Source organism: Hipposideros armiger, unplaced genomic scaffold (genome assembly GCF_001890085.2).
Source record: "Hipposideros armiger isolate ML-2016 unplaced genomic scaffold, ASM189008v1 scaffold_108, whole genome shotgun sequence".
Classification (NCBI taxonomy): domain Eukaryota; kingdom Metazoa; phylum Chordata; class Mammalia; order Chiroptera; family Hipposideridae; genus Hipposideros; species Hipposideros armiger.
The window spans coordinates 3,878,670-3,895,063 of NW_017731458.1; the positions used below are offsets into that span (position 1 = coordinate 3,878,670).

At 45.5% G+C, this 16,394-nt stretch overlaps 1 protein-coding gene across 7 annotated transcripts in view; it reads right to left on the reverse strand.

The window, feature by feature from the left end:
- The window catches only part of MYO18A (myosin XVIIIA), a 97,580-nt gene extending 97,374 nt beyond the window's left edge, over positions 1-206 (reverse strand). For 6 of the 7 annotated variants that reach the window (XM_019647007.1, XM_019647010.1, XM_019647009.1 and 3 more), the window contains exon 1: positions 96-206. The gene's annotated coding sequence lies outside the window, so the exon portion shown is untranslated. The remainder of the gene's footprint in view (positions 1-95) is intronic. The other variant, XM_019647016.1, reaches the window with a different exon arrangement.
- Between the last annotated feature and the right edge of the window lie 16,188 nt (positions 207-16,394).

A 16,394-nucleotide genomic window follows, 5' to 3' on the forward strand; every position in this document is an offset into this window, starting at 1 on the left:
CCGCCGCCCGCCCGCCTTCCCAGCCCGAGCCCGCTCCGCCGCCCGGCCGGGCCCGGCCCGCCGCCGAGCTGCCGTCCCCGCCGCCCTGCACTCACCGGCCGCCGGAGCCCGCCCGGCAGGCAGCAGAAACCGAGACGCGGCATCCAGCGGCCCCGGTCGGGTCCGGGCTAGAGCACAGTTCGGCGCAGCGCAGCACCGCCCCCCGCGGCCGCGCGAGCGGAGCCGAAAGGGAGCCCCCTGCTGGCGACTCCGGGGATAAACGCCTGGCCTTCCGGGCAGCGACTGGGCGCGCCTCCAGAGCGGGCCATGCGGGCACCAGGCACTGCCCTGGGAGACCTCTGTCCGAGTCCGAGAAGTCCTGCCTAGAGGTCTTGTCTGCCCTGGGCATTGGAGACTGCTGGACATGCCCAGGGCAGGCACCAGGATTATGCTGAAGTCTAGAACAGGCTCTGTCCAAGGCAGGCACAAGACTGCTGGCTGTGTCCAGGAGGGTGCTGCCCCAGGGCAGTGCTGTCCAGAGAAAGCAATTGAGTCTTACTGGCCACCTCTTCCCAGGGTGGCTCTGCAGAGGCAGACATAGGGTGCCAATGGATGGTGCCAGGTGGCTCAGTCCAAAACAGGCACTGCCTGCCATGTCCAAGGTGGGACTGGCAGAATGTTGTTCCCAGAGTTGGAAACAGGCTCCTGGTGGCTTGGTCTGAGAGACCCCTGCCTCAGGCAGAGGTGCCTGAGGATGTACCAGGGCCCAAGGGACACAGTCATAAGTGGCACTCACTCCCCAAAGGACTCCAAAAATGCCAAGTGTAACACCTTTCAGAAGCTCCTTGGAATGAGGTCTGTCCCTTGGTCTCTTATGTCCTGTAAATTATCAAGTGAGCTGCTCTACCTAGTATGAAGGAATTTTAGACTTCCTGGGAGAGATCAGCAGTGTTTAAAGAGCAGGCCTCCAAGATAGGTGCTATGTTTTAAGTTGAGAGAGAGAGAGAGAGAGAGAGAGAGAGAGAGACTTTCACAGGCAGTGTCCATACGAGAGTGGGGTTCTCCAAAACAAGGAAGAAACTGAGTAGAGCGGTACAAGAAAAAGAGTATAACAGACAAGGGCAGCTGCCTCCATAGACGGTCCAACCAGGAACTTCTCCAGACAGGGGTGACCCAACCTGACAGAACAGGGAAGGTTAGAGGGAGGGCGCTCAGGAGGAAAGAGCTGAGTAAGAGCTGGGAGATCCCCAGGAATAGACCACACCCAGGATGTGCATTGTGGATAGAGAAATAATAGCATGCAACCTAACTCAATTCAACAAACTTTTACCAAGAACCTGCTAAGTGCCAAGTGTATCACCAGGCACCCTGGGGAACACAGAGAAATCAGACATGGAGCCTTTCTTCAGGGAACTCACATGGAGGGTGGAGGGTGGAAAGAAAGCTGCTCCGAAGACATGACATTTGAGTAGAATCTTGGAGGCTAGTCGGAACAATGATTATCATTACTGCATCCTAAGCACCTACTATGTGCTAGACACTATCTCTATTCCTCAGGAATGGAGGAATAGAGAGAGACATTATTATTATTATTATTATCATTATTATTATTATTATTATAACTAGGGATTGAGTACATGGACTCTGGAGCCAGATTGTCTGGGTTCAAATCTCAGCTCTGTCAAGTACTAGCTGTGTTACCCTGGGTGATTTACAAAACCTCTCTGTGCCTTAGTTTCTTTATCTGAAAAATGGGAATAATAACAGTGCCTTCCTCAAAGTTTGTTTTGAAAATTAAATGAGTTTAGTCTTTTTTTTTTTTTTAAAGATTTTTATTGGGGAATTGGGGGGATGGGAACAGTGCTGGGGAATTGGGGAAAGGGGAACAGACAAGTTGCTGTCGTTTTTTGTTCTTCAATCTAGTTGTGGAGGATGTTGCTTCACTGGCCCAAGTTGGCACCATCATTGCGCTCTTCTCTGGCGAGGCAGATCAGTCGCCGGCTTCTGGACGGCCGCTCACTGCGGCTGCTGGCCGCTCACACTGGCTGCTGGCCGCTCACGCTGGCTGCTGGCCACACACGGTAGCCCATGGCAATCCACTGCCACAGGGACTGCAGCCCACGCCGTCGCCGGCGACTCATGGCAGCCCAGCTCCAGGTTGAGCTGTTGTTCAGCATCTTAGCTGTGGAGGGCAGTGTCACTGGCCCTCATATGTGGGATCCGAACCGGGGCCCTCTGGCATCCCAAGCGAGTTCTTAACCATCGCGCCACTCGGCCGGCCCGAGTTTAGTCTTTTTAACAAATGGTGCTGGAATAACTGGACATCTACAGGCAAAAACGAACAAACAAACAAACAAACAAAAAATCCTAGATACAGACCTTATACCCTTCACAAAAATTAAAAAATAGATATAGACCTAAATGTAAAACATGATATAAAACTGCTAGACAACAACATAAGAAGAAACCTAGATGACGTTGGATATGGCAAAGATATTTTTTACATACAATGCCAAAATCATGATCCATGGAAGAAAAAATTGATAAACTGGACTTTATTAAAATTAAAAACATCTGCTCTGCAAAAGACAATGTCAAGAGAATGAGAAGACAAGCCACAGACTGGGAGAAAATATTTGCAAAAGACACATTGATAAAGGACTTACCCAAAATATACAAAGATGCTTAATACTCAACAATAAGAAAACAATCTGATTTAAAAATGGGCCAAAACCTGGGGCGGGCGGTTAGCTCAGGTGGTTGAAGTGCAGTCTCATAACACCAAGGCTGCTGGTTAGATCCCCACATGGGCCACTGAGATGCGCCCTCCACAACTAGATTGAAACAACTACTTGACTTGGAGCTGATGGGTCCTGGAAAAACACACTGTTCCCCAATAAAATTTCTTTAGAAGAAAAAACGGGCCAAAATCTGATTAGACACTTCACCAAAGAAGATATACAGATGGCAAATAAGCATTTGAAAAGATGCTCTACATCATGTGTCATAGGGACTTACAAATTAAGACAATAATGAGATACCACTACACCCCTTTTACAGTGGCCCAAATCCAGAACACTGATAACACCAAATACTGGTGGGAATATGGCCCAATAGGAGGTCTCATTCATTGCTAGTAGGAATGCAAAATAGTAGAGCCACTTTTGAAGACAGCTTAGTGGTTTCTAACAAAACTAAATATACTCTTACCGTAGGATCCAGCAATTGCATTCCTTCTTATTTACCCAAATGAACTGAAAACTTATCTCTACACAAAAACCTGCACACGGATGTTTATAACAGCTTTGTTCACAATTGTCAAAACTTATAAGCAACCAAGATGTCCTTCAATAGCTGAATGGATAAACTCTGGTACATCCAGACAATGGAATATTATTCAGCACTAAAAAGAAATGTGCTATCAAGCCATGAAAAGAAATAGAGGAACCTTAAATGCAAAATCCTAAGTAAAAGAAGTCAATCTGAAAAGGTTTATATGATTCCAACTCTATGGCATTTTGGAAAAGGCAAAACTATGGAGACAAAAATATCAGCAATTGTCAGGGGTTGGGGGAATGAAAAGATGAATAGATGGAGCACAAAAGATTTTTAGGGCAATGAAGCTACTCTATATGATACTACAGTGATGGATATATGTCAGTATACATTTGCCCAAACCCATAGAATCTACAACACCAGGATGAACTCTAATGTCAACTGTAGACTTTGGTTTATGGGAGCTCTGCACTTTCAGCTCAATTTTGCTATGAACTTAAAATTGCTTTAAAAAATGAACTTTATTAATTTTTTAAAAAAATTAACTGAGTTACTATATAAAAAGAACAGTGCCCAGTGCACAGTAAGCATTCTATTGAGTTGTCAGAAAAGTCATGACGTATTTTTTCTATGTTTTTCGTCGCAAAAATGCGTCATGACTTTTCCGACAACCCAATATAACTGTTAGCTTTATTATCACATCATTCCCAACTCACAGTTATGAAAACTATAGCACAGACAGGTTTGTGATTTGCACACAGTGTACTGATTACAGATCTAGGATCAAACTGAGGTACCCAAGGCTCCAAAGCCCATGTTCTTTTCCCTACACCATGACAGTAAATGAATAGGCACTTTTATTTATTATGTTTTATTTATGTGTGTCCACATCTAGGGCACTCTTGGAGTAGCACACAGTGTGCCTAAGAGTGCCTCTAGCCTGAACCAGGAGCCGGTTTCAGAGACCAGACAAGATTGAACCAGGGCAACACCCTCCGTGGCTCTGGCTCATGGTAACTTGGTTTTTAGTCTTTTACTTATCCCAAAGGTCAGAACAATCCCTGCCCTGTGTCTAAGTAAAAGTTAAAGTAAAGCACTTTTCTCCCCCTCATAGAAGAATGTCAGAACAGTGTCCACAGAAAATAGCCCAAATGACTGTGGAATGGCCAGTTTTTCCAGAAGATTCCTAAGCTCCTAAAACAAACTGACTTTAATCGAGAAGCCCCCTCAGAGAGAAACCTGGTAATAAAAATCGCTTACATCAACTGAGCCCTTGTTATGGATCAGAAGCTATGCTAACCCCTCGACAATCATCCTCTCATTTAGTCCTCACAATCGCCCTATTAGGAAGGTGCTGTTATTATCCCCATTTTGCAGATTAGAAACTAGGCTTAAGACGATGAAATAATTTAGCAGAGCCCAGAATGTGTGCTCGGAACCACTCTGTTGGGCTGTATCCTGGGAGGAATAGAAAGTGCATGGGCTTTGGGGCCCCACACTGAGAGGACACTTGGCCTAGCAGCTGCTAGCAAATTCCTTAGCCTCTCTAAGGCTCAATTTCCTCATTTATAAAATGGGGATAATAACAGTGCCTACCTCATACGGGCATGAGAAGATAAAATGAGCAATTAGCCCAGTACTTGACACATAGTAAGTGGTTAACAGATGTTAGCCCTTATTCATCTCTCTGACCCTCTACTTCCTCATCTGTAAAATGGGGGGCTGATAATAATATTGCATCGTCGGAAAAGTCATGACGTATTTTTTCTGTTTTTTGTTGCAAGCATGCGTCATGACTTTTCCAACAATCCAATATGTAAGTCAGAGTTATTGTGAGGCTTCGAAAAAATAGAAAATATAAAGCATGTAAGATGATACTTGTCACATGGTAAGCTACCACAATATGACACCCCTCACCCCCCAAAAAAGGACTGCAAATAAGCAAGCTAGGTTTTTAAAAAGCCCATGGAATTGCAAATCTTCCTGATAGCAAACTGTTGTTCAGATGACAAAAGACACTTGAATATTGTTCCTCAAAATTAATTTATTAGCTCAAGATCTTTTATTCATTTGCATAGAAGCTTGGAGTGTGGGTGGAGAAGGCTCTCCGGGAAACTTAAAGCTAAATTCTTGGAAGAGAGTACCTGTCAAAGATCAATCCAGAAAAAAGGAGCACATCTCTGAAATGACATAAAAAATTTTATTTTTGGAAAAATTCAAACACATACAAAAGTATACAAAATAATATAACAAACCCCAAAGTATCAACACGACTTCAATAGTTATCAACTTATGGCAATCTTGTTTCAACTATACCCATTCCTACCAGTATAATTTTGAAGCAAATCCAGACATCATATCATTTCATCTGAAAATATTTCAGTGTATATCTCTCTCTAAAGATAAGGATTATTATTATTATTTTTTTTTAAACTGAGCCATCCTGCTACCTGTTGGCAGCTCAGCGGCTGCTCAGCTCGGGCTGGACTCGAACCGCTGTTGCTCAGAGCTCAAACTCTTGAGCGAGCTCTTAACCAACTGAGCCACTTGGACGGCCCAGGATTATTTTTTAAAACGTTTTTATTACAGTTGACATACAATATTATATTAGTTTTAAGTATATAATACAGTGATTGGACATTTATATAACTTATGACATGAGCAACCAAGGATTATTTTTTAAACAAAACTACAATATCATTGTCACACCTAAGATTTTTAAAGAATAATTCCTTGGGCCGGCCCAGTGGCGCATTGTTAAGAGCTGGCTTGGGAAGCCAGAGGGCCCTGGTTCGGATCCCATATATGAGGGCCAGTGACACTGCCCTCTACAGCTAAGATGCTGAACAACAGCTCAACCTGGAGCTGGGATGCCGGGAGTCCCTGGTGAAGGCATAGGCTGCAGCCCCTGCTGCAGTGGGTTGCCATGGGCTACCTGTGTAGCCGGCAGCCAGCGTCAGTGGCCAGCAGCCCCGGTAAGCCGCTGTCCAAAAGCCAGCGACTGATCTGCCTCACCTGGGAAGAGAGCAATGATGGTGCCAACTTGGGCCAGTGAAGCAATGTCCTCCACAACCAGACTGAAGAACAAAACGGCAGCAACTTGTCTGTTCCTCTTCCCCCAATTCCCCAGCGCTGTTCCCATCCCCCATTTCCCCCAATAAAAATATTTTTAAAAATAATAATAATAAAGAATAATTCCTTAATATCATCAAATAATCAATGTTCAAAATTCTGATTATCTCCATAAATGTCTTTTTAAAAACTGCTTGTTTGTTTGAATCAAGATCCATACACTGCAGTCAGTTGACATGACTTTTAAGCACTTTTTTTTTTTTTAAGATTTTTATTGGGGAATGGTGGTGGGGGAACAGCGTTGGGAAATCCGGGAAAGGGAACAGACAAGTTGCTGTCCTTTTGTTCTTCAGTCTAGTTGTGGAGGACATCGCTTCACTGGCCCATGTTGGTATTGTGATCATTGCGCTCTTGCCGGGTGAGGCAGATCAGTCGCCAGCCACTGGACGGCTGCTCATGGCGGCTCTTGGCAGCTCACGCTGGCTGCCAGCCACTCACGGTAGCTTATAGCAGCCCACTGCAGCTTCACTGCAGCCTACGCTGTCGCTGGCGACTCACAGCAGCCCAGCTTCAGGTTGAGCTGTTGTTCACCATCTTAGCTGTAGAGAGAGCAGTGTCACTGGCCTTCATGTGGGATCCGAACTGGGGCACTGCTGCTCAGAGCTGGTGTCCCAAGCCAACTCTTGTGCCAGTTGGCCGGCCCTTAAGTACTTTTTAATCTACAGGTTTCTCTTCTATCTTCCCGCCCCACCACCCACCCACCGCAACTTATTTGTAGAAGAAACTAGGTCATTTACCCCGTAGATTTCCCACAGTCCAGACTTCGCCAATCCACCACCATGGTGTAGTTTAATATGATGTGCTGTCCTCTGTGTTTCCTATAAATTGGCAGATGGATTTAGAGGCTTGAAGATATTTGAGTTTTATTTTTCATGCAAGACTACTTCATAAGTGTTATAATCTTTCTTCAGGAGGTATAGTGTCCTGTTGTCTCTGAAATGACACTTTAAGGCATCAAAAATGTATGCTTGTCTTTACTAGAAGTGTAAGAGTATAAAAATAATCCATCCATCAACAGATGAATGGATAAACAAAATGTGGCATTTACATACAATGGAATATCATTCAGCTATAAAAAGGAAGGACATTCTGATACATGTTACATGATCGAACCTTGAGGGTATTATGATAACTGGAAGAAGTCAGACACAGAAGGACACATAGTGTATGGTTCCATTTATATGAGATACCTAGAGTATGCAAATTCATAAGGACAGAAAGTAGAATAGAGGTTACCAGGAGCCAGGTGGGAAGGAGGAAATGGGAAGTTATTGTTTAAAGAATATAGTTTCTGCTGGAGATGATGAAAAAGTGGTAAATTTTATGCTATGTATAGTTTACCACAAATATTTTCTTTTTAAAGAGCCCTGCTATTACATAGAATACAGCCCCTCCTGCAAATCCTTGATGGCCTTGGTTTATGTGTTGGCCCTTTTCTGAATCAGCAGCCTTACTATACTGTACTGGTCTACGCATAGTGGTGGTGCTCCTTCCGTGCTTCCAAGAATATCACGGCCTCTGCCTGACTCTACAATGAGCAGGGGAGCCACAGCCCACCAGCCACAAACCCAGTGTTCCAGGCTATAGACATCTACACACAGGACTGTGGAGGCAGCCGGGGCACAAGCTTCTGAGCCTGTCTTTGCTATGAGAGCTTAGTCAAATGACTTAGCCTCTCAGTGTCCGTTCCTATAAAATTAAGGTTACAACCTCCTACCTCCCAGGGTTGCTGTAAGGATCGAATGAGGTCATGTCATAGTCAGGTGCTATACAAAGAGAGGGCTTTGTTTTGTTATTAGGCTTAGAGTGATTCAAAAAGGATTACACCAGGACGTAGGTTTATCAACATTGGGAAAACGATATCTCCAGAAGTTAGTTACTTTGCAAGCTAAACTCTTCTTGACATCATTCTTAGCAAGGTCAGCAGTAGAGTGAGTGACCCTCTGTCCTGGTTTGCCCACAACTGAGGGCATTCCCCTGATGTGGAACTTTCATCGCTAAAACAGAAAGTCCCAAGCAAAAGAGGACAAGCTGGTGACCTAACCAGTGATCTCCCAATTGCTAATTCTGGGAAGCGCCTCTTAGACTTGCTGACTACTGTCTATTTGACCTGCCTTCCTTCTAGAAACTCTTTGCAACTTGGCCTCCAGGGCCTCTTCTTTTGGGTCTCCTCGCTGAATGTACTTACCCTGTTTGACCTCCAATCCTGGTGCTTCTCAGGATTACTGCCTCTGCCTTCTGCTCCTATGATCCTACGGCCACTCCTTGGAAGATCTTTTTCATTCCCAGCTACCTTCTACACAACAGGTAACTCCCAAAACTCCATGGTAGACATCACTCTAGAGGCTAGCCTGGTTCTTTCACCATCTCTTGCAAATACCCCAAGTGAATCATGTTTAAAGCCAAATGTGCACCCTTCCTCACCAACTTCTTCCTTTTGGTTAATGACCCTAATCTTCAGTCCATGAAGCCAGAAGTCCACTCTCCCTGCCTCTTCCCTCTCCCTCAGGCCCCATCCACTCAGGCATCGAGTCCTATTGGTTGTACTCCATAAATATCTCTCCAGTCCGCATTGTTTGCTCAGCCCCACTGCCATCACCTCAGTTCAGGCCTCATCAGCTCTCAGCTGGACAATGGCCACAGCCTCCTCCCTGTCATCTGCTTCCATCTCATCCTCTCCAACCTCTCCTCCATGTGGCTGCCAGAGTGATCCTTCTAAAATACAGATATGATCATGTCACTTCCTGGCTTGGAATTCTTCAAAGGCTCCCAATGGCCTAGCACAGGAATCAGCAAACCTTTTCCATAATGGCCTAATAGTAAATATGTTAGGCTTTCCAGGCTAGATGGCCTCTGTCTTAACTACTCAACTCTACCACTGTAGCATAAAAGTAACCATAGATAGTATATAAACAAATGGGCATGGTTGTGTTCCAATAAAACGTATTTATAAAAAAACAGGTAGAGGGCCAGATTTGACCTGAGAGCTATAGTTAACCCGGGCTTAGGAAGTAGAATCCAAACTTCTTAGCATAACCCAAAATGCAATTGACTCCCTTGCTTCTCAGAACCTAGACATCTATAGCCAGAGGCCCAAGGAAAACAGCTTCTACTACAGCAAGTGGGACTCCAATTAGACTTTGGAAAGAACTTAATTAGCTATTAAAGGATTGTTAAAATTGGTCCAAGTTATAGAAGGAGGTGGAACAATATCCATCTCTTCTGGTTTTCTGACATGCCTCAGGTGTAGCTCTGTCTGGACTTACTCCTAATTCTGGCCTAAAGATATAAAAAATAATTAAATTGGCATATATGAGTTGAGCCCCTACTCCATGCAAAGCAGTAAGCTAAGAGCAGGACTGTGTGTCCTCTTCCTGCAAAGCACAATATCACCTCCCTGTCTGCGACTGAGGTGCAAAAGACCAGTCAGAGACATGTACGAAGTTACACAGCAGGTTGGATTTAAATGACCACTCAAAGCTGCGGTAAAAGGGAAGTCACGAAACCGTGGATGACTAATTACCAAGTGGACTCATCATGGAGGCTCAGAGGAGAGAAAAAGCGGAGGAGGGGTGAAGGAAGGCTTCAGAGAAAAAGGGTCAGATTTGAGCCTGTAATAGTAGAATTTATATGATAATAACAGCACCTACTGCTTGCTAAGGAACACTGTGCACCTGACACTTTATTTACATTATTTTGTTTAATCCTCACAACAATTTTGTGAAGTAGGTCTTATTATTAGTGCCTTTAAATACAGAAGGAAACTGAGCCGCAAAGCACCAAGCAGCTTGCCCAAGGTCACATGGCCAGTGTGTGGCTGAGCAGGATCTGAACCCAGTTAGTTGGGCTCTGAAGCCTGCCAGGGAGGGCGTACAAACAAAGGGTGGGAGGAAGCCCATGATAGTCCAGGCACAGCTCCAAGTGAGGCTGGAATGGGAAAGAGTGGGTGATCAGGCTGGAAAGATCAGGACTGGCTCATGGAAGATGCTGGATGCCACGCTGAAGAGCCTCAAGGAGGGCTGACCAGGAGGCAAGTGCAGGTTGGAATGGAGGAAAGCGACAGTGCAGGCAGGGAGGTACTTGGTAGCTTGAGCAGTAGCAGCCCAAGGGAGCGAAAACGCAAGTCTGAGCCAGGGAGATGACTTGGGGACTGGAAGGGGAGGACAGGGATAAGAGAAAATTTGAAGGATGATTTGTGTGGGGACTGAGCTACCAACAGCCATAGGAGCAAGTCAGGGAGGGGCAGACAATTGATCCCATGATTCTGGGTGGACCAGGCAGCAAGGCAAAAAGCAACACTCTAGGCAGCTAAGGTTAATACAACAGCTTTATTGAGACCAGCTTCTATTGGTAAGCACTTTACATATATAACCTCATCTCATCCTCACAAAATTCTTAAGAGGTAGGGTCTATTATTATTTTTCCCATTTTCAGGTAAAGGAACTGAGGCACAGAGAGGTTAAGCAACTTGTCCAAGGTTACACAGTTGGTAACTGGCAGGGCTGGGATTTGAACTTAGGCAGACTGGTTCCAAAGGCCTCCCTCTTCATTACTTCACTATCCTACCTCTGTTGAGGTCATGATTTCAGAAGGAAGCAGGGTCCCCCACTCCCACTCCACATTCCTCACACTCAAGGATTAAGCAGGAGAGCAATGGTGATGGCAGGATTTTTTTTACCAGGTGGCATTGCCCAGTCATATCTCAGGACCTGTGCTGCTACCCTGAGCGGCTGCCTCTCACTACCGGGCATGGAGCCTGAGCTCACCTGCAGGGGCCTGCACTACGTAGGCACTTACTGGAAGGAAGACACCTGGAGCCCACTTCTGTCCTCACCAGAGTAGAGCAGGGGAGTATGGGCAGGCCGCCCCCAGAAATGGCAGCAGCTGGAGCAGGCTGTAAAAAAGGCCCTGCAGGTGAAGACCCAGCCCAGGTAGTGCAACTCCACCAGGTTCAGGAGGAAGCAACCCACTTCTCCCCTGAACATGAAGTTCAGGAAAATCATCTCTGTGGCCCTGGAAAGAGTCAGTCCTAGTGGGACAGGGGTGGGAGTGGCAGTGAAACAAGTATGGAACATTAAATTAAACCCAAACAGATAATATTGCCCCACCAGGAAGGCCAGTTCTATAAAGGCCCGTGGCATCACAAGGGCAATGTAGATGGCCAAAACCTTGTGTGACCATTGGCCTGGTTTCCTGGCTGCAGCTCCAAGGCATGTGGGGAGAATCCTCTCTCCCGCCAGGAGCTGTTCCTCTAGGAAGTAAGAAGACCCCAGGTGCTCCAGCCTGGGTCTCTGCAGGGCTCCCCAGATGCTAGCTTTTGCAATGTGTCCAGCAGGTACTCCCTCTCCACATCCACTCTTTCCTCCCTTGCAATCTGGTGCAGGACCTAGATGACCTAGAAGATAGAGGGCGTGGCCACCAGCACAATCTGAAAAACCCAGAAGCGGAAGTGGGAGACCTGTGAGAAGTGATCATGGCAGACATTTGTGCAGCCAGGCTGCAGAATATTGTAGGTGAACTTGGACTGCTCATCCCCATAGACTGCATCTCCCACCAAGGTGACCAGCAGAATGGGAAAGACCAGGAGGACAGCAAGCCACACCTTGCCAACCACGGCAGAATGGTTCTGCACCTGGACCATTCAGGCGTCGGCCCAGGAATGACCAGTCGCTCATCTGTGGACACAGAAATCACAAGCTTTAAGGAAGGAATTGAGGTGGGGTAGGGGTGAGAGTAGGAAGGGAAGGGGTTGAAAGTGTAAAGTTCCAGCAGCTAGATATTTGCATCACTATTTCTGGCCCACAGCAAGAGCTCCAGTTCCATCTGTGCCTGACGCCCAGGCAGGTGTGACACTCACTACCTGACAAGGACAAGAAAAACAATCTGGCAGAGAAAAGGACACTGAGGAATAAAGGATGGAAGCAGAAACTCTTAGAAAGAGCCCCAGTGCAAAGCAAATTAATGAAGACAGTGTGCACGCTTATGTTGCAATTAAGCTTCCGCTGACACGTTCCTATCTACATGGGCTTTCGAATCTTCAAAAGGACCTGGACATTTTTTGCAGACCTACATAGTGCTAGGCATATTTTCCCCAAGATTCCACAGCAGGCTGTTCATAACTTAGACTGTCTTTCCTCCAGTTTCCAGGGTAACATACGGTTTTTGGTCACCATGCCAGGATTTGGAAGAGACAGGTGTTACAGGCCCCGTCCTTGTCCAGTGGATGTTCTTTAAGGCCTCCCGTTGCAAAAATCTCATCTTACTTTACATTTCCACAGTTTCTGATCCTGGGTATTACTAAAAACATTTCCAAGGCATAGTTTGGGGGGCATTTACACCCATTATCTCCACCAGCACCCTCTCAAATACACATACAATCTAAATATAGCAGCAACATGCTTATTGTGCAAACTCAGGGTCAAGATATGACCCAACCTTCACTGCCAGCTTGACTGCTTTTCCTAATCCCCTCCTAAACAGAATCCTGGAGCTCCCACTGGAACACCCTTCCTCCCCTCAACTTTCAAAAAGCCAGGTTCTCTTGATCCTTATCTCCCTGGCTCCTCCATTTTAGTCAATGTGCTGTTCTTCCATGCTCCGTGATGTAAAACATCAGTGTTCCTCAAGGTACCTCCAACTTCTTGCTGATCCTGGAGGATGTGGTCTGTTAGGATGGACACAAGCATCTCCAACTCAGCATGTCCAGATTAAACCTATTCCCTTAAGACAGCATGGCTACAAGCACTAGCTTGGATTTAGATACCCAGAGCTGTGTGACCTTGGGCAAGTTGCTTAACCTCTCTCTGCTTCTATTTTCTCGTTTGTGCAATGGCGATAATAACAGTATTTACCTCATAGAGTTGTACAGGTTATCTGTGTTAATATATGTAAAGGACTTGGAAAAGTACCTGGCACATCGTAAGTACTCCATTAATGTTAGGTGTAATTATCTTCCCCCAAACCGACTATTTTTCCTGTCTTGGTGAATAGCGCCATCGTCCAAGTCAAAATCCTGATTGTTACCCCCAAAATCTCCCTTTTGCTTCCTCTCCACTTTTAACTGATACTGGAGCCCCTTGAGTGTTACCTCCTTAATCTCTCTCTCATTTGTTGCTTTCTCATCAGTCCATGGCATAGCCTCACTCCAGTCCTTTATCTTCTCTCACCAGGATTATTACAATCCTAGTAAGTCGCTCTGCCCCAGTTTTATCACTCTGGCCTACCTTCCTCAATGGCTGCATTCCTAAAATGTATATCTGGTCGTTTCATTTCCCTGCTTAAAACTCTCCAATGGGGACGGCCAGATGGCTCAGCTGGTGAGAGCGCGTGCTCATAACAACAAGGTTGCTGGTTCAACTCCCACATGGGATGGTGGGCTGCTCACCCCCCACAACTAGATTGAAAGCAGGACTGGTCTTGGAGCTGAGCTTGCACCCTCCACAACTAAGATTGAAGGACAACAACTTGACTTGGAGCTGATGGGTTCTGGAAAAACACAATGTTTCCCTTCCCCAATTCCCCAATAAAATCTTTTTAAAAAACTCTCCAATGGCTACCCATTACCCCTAGGACAAAGCCCATCTCCCCAAGATGGCATATAAGACCCTCCCTGATCTGGCCTCTGCCTACAACTCTAGCCCCACCCGGGCCTTCTTACCCTCTAGCCCTCAGAATTCCTGGAAGTCCTACACACACGCAAGAAGCTTCACACTCCTGAGCAATTACTCACACTGCTCCCTCTGCCTCTCCAGCCCACTGTCCTTCCAGCTAATTCTTATCTTATCTTCCAACATTCAGCTTAAACAGCACCTTCTCTAAGAAATTTTCCTGACTCCATCCCAGAAAAGACTAACCACCCTCATGGTGGTCGTCTGCTTAGTGCTTTGTCTGCTGTACATAATGACTGTCATTTTCATTTATTTACATCTAATCACATTTATTTACATAAAATTAATCTCCATCACTAGATGTGAATCATTTGATGACAGGCACTGTATCTTATTTGTCACTACTCCTGTGCTCAACATGAATTAGGCGCTTGATACATGTTTATTGGGTGAATGGGTTCAAATCCTGTATCTGTCACTTGTTCGTTATGTCTGACTGGGAGCCGTTACTTAGCTTCTGGGGCTGTTTTCTCATCTGTGAAGTAGAGATTTCCATATGGAGTTTAGAGATATAGTGATAATTATAGATAATGTATTAAAAAAAATAACTCCTTGCCCAAAATTCATAGAGACAGAAAGTAAAGTAGTGGTTACAAGGCAGGAGCTGGGGGAAGGGAAGAATGGGGAGTTATTGTTTAATTGGTACAGAGTTTCTGTTGTGGGTAAAGTTTTGGAAATGGATAGTGGTCATCACTGCACACCGTTGTGAATATACTTAATGCCACTTAATTGTAAACCTAAAACTGACAGTAAATAGTAAATTGCATGTTATGTATTTTACTCCACACACAAAAATTTTGATAACCAAAGGGGGTTAAAAAAAAACCCTTGCCTAGTACCTGGTACCTAGTAGGTGCTCAGTAATTAATGGAAGAAGATACTGGAAACTCTCAGGCTGACTATTCAAACTTCCCCCAGGAAGTAGGACCTGCCACAGAGACACTTTCTATGTCTGCTTCCTCAGTCAGGGAGGAGGCACTTGGGAGACAGAGACCTCTGGGGCCTTTCTTCTCTTCTGGCCAAGCAAAGACAGCAGGAGTCAAGAGCAAGAGGAAACTACCTGAGTCCCATTCTTCAAATATTTATTCATCATCAGGTGGGCTCCCTGCTCATTCTTGTCTTTCCCTGGCTCCCAAGAGACTCTAAAACACATCTCCCCACTCCCTAGCCTACCTCTCCACAGAGCAGACGCTTGGGCTCCTTCTCAAATCCAAGAAACCAGAACTGAGCCCCTCCTCCTCTTGACCTGAGCCTGGCTGAAGGGTGGAAAGAAATCACAGAGGCATAGAAATAAGGAAGGGAAAAATGCCAGTTAGCCCAAGAATGTGGGGATTGAGAAACTTAGCCTTCCTTGAAGGCTAAAAGGAGAAAAAGTTATAAAATAACAATACGAGTGAATGATGTTAGATGTTTCTGGTTGCCAGGGCTTTAAGGCAGTGGATGAGAACACAGTATCTCAGGAGAACCTTGAAAAATGGGACAGAGATCTCTCTGTGCTGGCCAGGGTTTCTCCACCCCAGCTTCAGCCTCACACACTGACATTCTGGACAGGATAATCTACATTACTGGGGACTGTCCTGTGCTTTGTAGAAAGTTTAGCAGCATCTCTGGCCAATAGTCACTAGATTCCAGTAGCACTCCCACGCCCCCGTCACGACAATAAAAAATGTCTCAATTGCCAAATGTCCCCTGGGGAACAAAATTGCTACCCACCCCCCTTCCCCCTCATTGGAACCACTAGTCTAGGCTAAGCAATTTTGTTTTCCTGATTGGAGGCAGGGGGTGAAAGAGCTGCTTCTAGGATCCAAAAGGGAAACACCAGAAGGGGTAATAAATAAGATACTGTGACTGACTAGAAATCAGGCCTCATATCATACGAAATTGTGATGCCCCAGCCAGCCACCCAAAGGTCACATAGCAAGTCAAGATCAGTGAATCACCAGGTTGTCAGCATCTACAGGCCTTATCATGGAAATAAGCCCCACATCTGGTGGATCCTGCTGGGGGTGGCTGCTGGGCAGACTTCTTTGGGCCTTCCTTGGAGCCACACGGATCATACAAGCCTGCAAAAAGAGCCAAGATCTAGAAGGACTCTAGCTTCAACTCTTAGAGAATCCCCACCCGCCCCAAGCCTTAGAACACAGGGCCAGAGAGTGGCCACTGATGGGAGGGTCCTTAAGCTTCTCCAGTCCCAAATCATACTGTTACTGATCCTGTCTTGATGGGAAATATTGTTATTTTGTGCAACATGGTTTTTTGTGGGGAGTTTTTTTTTTGCATTAGTTTTAATTTTTTAAATATTGCATTAAAATATTCTTTAGGTTGATTATTGAGTTTTTT